The following is a 5,012-nucleotide window of genomic DNA, read 5'->3' on the forward strand; positions in this document are numbered from 1 at the left end:
CAAAAGTTCAGTTGGAGGTATAATTTAGATGTTGGAGAGGTGATCCAATTGGACCTGTTTTCTTTTTCTGACATATAGCCTGAGTACAGAATCTGCTTTATTTTTACCCCAGTTTGCTACCCAGTTTTCCCAACACTATTTATTTAAAAATCTCTCTTTTCTGTTTGATTTGGCATGCAATCTTCATTGTGCACTAAATTCCCATATATATTCATTCAGGTCTATCTCTGGATTTTCTATTTGTTTCATTAGTCAGTTTTTTCATGAACCAAATCTATGCTTTTAATTACTGATGCATTTATAGCATGTATAAATATCTGAGAAGGTAGTAACCTTATTGCTCTTTATCCGAATTTTCCAGACTGTTCTTGTTCACTTATTATTTTCATGTTAACTCTAAAATTGGCTTACCTAATTCCAACCTGTATTCTTATTATGACTGTTCCTTAATAATTTATAAATATAACACACTGCTTTATGTTATTGAGTCTTCCTAGCAAAGAACACAGTATATTTATACATTTATTAAAACATATTTCTTTATTTTTATTGAGAGACATTTGACATGTGAAATTTTATTAGTTCCAGGTATACAGCATAATGATTTGATATATGTAAAATCTATTGGGGGTAGGGGGGGCAGCAACTGTTGTCTTTTAAAATTTTTTAAACTTTAAAAAATTACAGTTGACATTCAGTATTATGTAGTTTCAATATATATTATATTTTTGATCAATTATTGGGAATCTGTGTATGTGGAGAAACAATCTCAGTTGTACTCAGATTTTCTACTGCATGGGTGGTGGGTACCCCAACCCCTGCGTTGTTCAAGAGTCAGCTATATATTGCAAAATAATCAAAATAGTAAGTCTAGTTAACAGCTAATCACCACACATAGTTATTTCTATGTTTCATAGTTATTTCACCACACTTTTTATTTCTTGTGACGAGAACATTTAAGATCTAATCTCTTAGCAACTTTCAGATCATTACCTATAGTCACCATGCTGTACATTAGATCCTCAGGACTTGTTTATCTTGTAACTAGAAGTCTGTACCATTTGACCCCCTTCATCTATTTTTCCCATCCCCCACCTCCTGCCTCTGGCAACCACCAATCTGTTCTCTTTTCCTGTGAGTTCCAGTTCTGTTTGTTTTAGACTTCACATATAGGTGAGATTTTATGATATTTGACTTTCTCTGCCTGACTTGTATTACTCAGCATAATGCCCTCAAGGTCCATTCACATTGTTGCAAATAACAAGATTTCCATTTTTACAGCTGAATCGTATTCCACTGTGTGTGTGTGTGTGTCTGTGAACACCACAATTTCTTTATCCTTTCATCCCTCAATGGACACTTAAGTTGTTTCCATGTCTTGACTATTGTAAATAATGTTGTAGTGAAAAAAAGAGTACAGATGCCTTTTCCAGTTAGTGTTTTCATTTTCTTCAGATATATACCCAGAGTATAATTCTTAGATCATATGCTAGTCTTATTTTTAATTTTTTGAGGAACCTCAGTACTGTTTTCCACAGTGGCTGTACCAATTTACATTCCTACCAACAGTGCTCAAGGTTCTGTTTTCTCTACATCCCCCAAGTTAACTTTTATAACCTTTGTGAGTATTTAAAAGATTCTTCTTTTAGATTCTGGATATTTCATATTGTCTTGAGTATTTTGTCTTCTGTATCGACTCCGTCTTTCCCTTGGACCCTTCAGCTGCGAAGAGAGGGGGGGTCTGCTGCATGGGCAACAGCAGACCCTCCATATCACCCTGCCCAGGCTCTGTAGCTTCAGCGTCATCACAAGATGTCGATTCAACACGGGAGGAGACAGATACCATGTCACTCCCGAGTCGGACTGCACAGCCATTCTCGGCGATGCAGATAGACTCTTAAGAAGCTACACCATCGTCTCTCGAGACGGACGGCTGCCGACTATTTTGTCTTTTGTTATTAAATGCGGTCAACTTGTCCCATTGTTTCCATCATTGTTTGTATATGTATATACTACATATTCTGTGTAATAATTAATTTTGTATATTAATAATTTCATATCCTGCAACCTTGCTGTATTCTTTTCTTTTTTTTTTTCCTCCCTTCAGGGAAATTTATTTCCTGGTCTGAAGAGGAGAAGCAGGGACAGGTTCCTGTGCATCCCCGCCCAGGCCTGACCTGGGAGGGGACGTACAGGGGACAGCTCCAACTGCACATGCTCGGTCTCACAATTGTCCTGGCTGGATCCAGGGAGGGCCTGCTGGGGCTGGTGCCTGGGAGCCTGGGGGCAGAGGCAGCAGGCCAATGGGCTCAGAGGACTGCAGGTGTAGAGGCAATAAACACTGGCAGGCCAGGCACCCCACTCCAGACCAGCAGGCCCAGGTGGGACAAGTAAGGCTCAGCTGCAGGTTTTGTCCACTGAGGACTCTTCTGCTGGGGGCCTGGGCTCTGGGTCTGTGTGCTGCCCACTGGGACAGAGAGAGAAAAGGTGTAAGGACACCCAGCCTCTCAGATGGGACTGGAGGCAACTTGAGTTTGGGCAGTTTGGCTTTCCCTAATGCCCTAGAGCTGTCCCCACAGCCCTGGCTGGGGAGGGTGGGGAAGAGGACAGCCAAGCCCTGACAGGCCAGGAACAGAAGCAGCATCTCCTACACCTCCTTGGCAACAGGGACTGTGGATGCAACTGCAGGGACTGAAGAGACCACATGCTCATGCAGACATGGGTTAGAGGTTAGTGACGACCCCCCACAGCACACGTTTCACATGTTAAGGCATCATGGTTAGATGGTTACAGACAGCAGTGGATAAAATGACCACGGAGGAGTGAAAGCTGGAGGACAACGGGCCCCCCACAAGGCCCTGCGTTGTGCACTCTCCCCTACCCCGCCCCCTAGATGGGGAGACAGAACCACCGAAAAGGCCCAGGGGGACCTGAGTGCCCTACTCCCTTGGGAAAGCCAGGGCCTTCAGTCAGTCGGGTTGGGTGAGGACAAGCGGGGGACCCTGTAGGGATCTGGGGCTGGGAGAGGCCTGAACTGCAGCCTCCACCCCACAGCACAGACAGAAGCAAGCAGTGATGACACTGGACTCTCCAGGAGGCTGGGGCCTGTAGGCTGGGCAGGAGGCAGATCAGGGAATGATGGCAGCATGGGCGGGGCCCTGTCAGCACTTTGGTATGGGGTCGGAGTGGGGGAGGAGGGGTGCGCACCCATCCCTCCCTCCGTCTGCCCTGCCCGCCTGCTGGGCCAGGCTCAGTCCTTCCAATCCTTTTTGTTGGTGAGGTTCCATTCCCAGGACAGGTGGTCAGTTTATCGTCTGTGAAGCAGGACTTGATGTCGTAGCTGCTGGTAGCCAGCATGCCCTTGGGTGCCTCCTCCATGGGGGAGGAACTTATACTCCTTGGCCCAGGGCCTGCAGCTCCCCACCATGTAGCCAGTCTTGTCAGTCCTTGACGCCCTTCCGGTATGTGTGTTGGGTGCACTTCATGCCAGACACGATCTCTTGGTTCAGCCGGGAAGAGATCCTTATCAGGTATTCTACACCCTCCTTCAGCACAAAGAACTGCTTCTTGAAGGCCTCCAGGTCACCTTTCAGGTCCAGCACCAGGGGGCCAGGGCCCTACTACACCCACGATGATGTTGGGGACGTTGGAGTTGGCAGACAGGGCCACATGGCCCAGCAGGGCTTTCTTGTACTTTGTCCAGCTCATGCATCTCCTGGGTGATCTTCTGGGCTGGGGGCTTGTAGTTGACCGAGTGCTGCTCATCCTCTTCCCGGCTGCAGTCTGCGCCAGCTGCTCAGTCACGGGCTCCTGCGCAGCCATGCTCACCTCTAGCTGGGTCTGGGGCTGCGAGGCTTGACCGCACCACGCTTGCACTCCCTCCTGCACAAAATGACGAACATGAACTTTCTTTAATTAGTTTTATTTTCTGTCTTTTAGATTTTCCAGGTATACAATCTTATCATTTGCAAATATAGAGATCATTTTTATTGTGTTCAATTTTTATACCTCTAATTTTTCTAAGGTTTTGGTGGTATTAAGCAGTCAATTAGACAATATGAAGTATAAGGTTGGTGCAAAAATAATGTCCAATTTCAAGGTCCATTTTAAAAATGAAAAAGCCCATGATTATGAAAATATTTATACATTAACATAACCTCCTTTGCTTTCTAGAACTTCATTCTATCTGTCAACTAGCTTGTAAAATTCTTTAGGTTTTGAAGCAAAATATGAATCCAACCCATTTTCAATCTCTTCTCTTGATGTCAGCCTAAGACCTTCAAAATGGTTCTGTAGTCCCCAAAACAAGTGATAATCAGAAGGAGCAAGGTCAGGAGAATATGGAGGATGAAGCAATATTTCCCAATCAAGCTCTTTCGAGAAGTGTTTGGTGAGAACGAGCATTATGGTGATGGAAGATGACACCCTTTCTGTTGACTAAGGAGGGTCGCTTTTGGTTCAAAGCTGCTTTCAAATGACGAAGTTGTTCACGGTAAAGATTAGCAGTAATTGTTTGATTGTTGAACAGTTCGTAATGGACAATTCCTTCCATATCCCACCACACACTCAACATGATCTTTGGATAAAGTCCTCCTCTTGGTAGTTGAACTCTTCTTCCTCCTTGACTGACCCATGATCAGCGGCACGTAACATCATGGTAAAGGATCCACTTCTCAGCACCTGTAACAAGCCTACCTAAAAATGGTGTCTAAAGGTGTTGCCAAAGCAATGATTCACAACAAGCAACACACTGTTGCAGATTCTCCGGAGACTGTGTGTGTGGGACCCATTTTCCAACTACTGAAACCTTTCTGATCCTTTTCAGTTGGTTTAACAACTGTATGGCCTCCGTTAACTTGTTCTGCAAGTTCCCTAGAGGTAATGGTGGGGTATTCTGTGACAACAGCTTCCAACACTTCGGAATCAAGTTTTTTTTGGATGACCCTCTTTTGACTCGTTTTTCAAACTGAAATCCCCACTTTGGAAATGGGAAAACCACCTCCTGCAACTTC

At 44.7% G+C, this 5,012-nt stretch overlaps 1 pseudogene; it reads right to left on the reverse strand.

The window, feature by feature from the left end:
- Window positions 1-3,250: 3,250 nt before the first annotated feature.
- On the reverse strand, window positions 3,251-3,837 carry LOC150022395 (rho GDP-dissociation inhibitor 1 pseudogene; annotated as a pseudogene).
- Between the last annotated feature and the right edge of the window lie 1,175 nt (window positions 3,838-5,012).

This window comes from Furipterus horrens, unplaced genomic scaffold (genome assembly GCF_987537825.1).
Source record: "Furipterus horrens unplaced genomic scaffold, mFurHor1.1.pri manual_scaffold_1, whole genome shotgun sequence".
Classification (NCBI taxonomy): Eukaryota; Metazoa; Chordata; class Mammalia; order Chiroptera; family Furipteridae; genus Furipterus; species Furipterus horrens.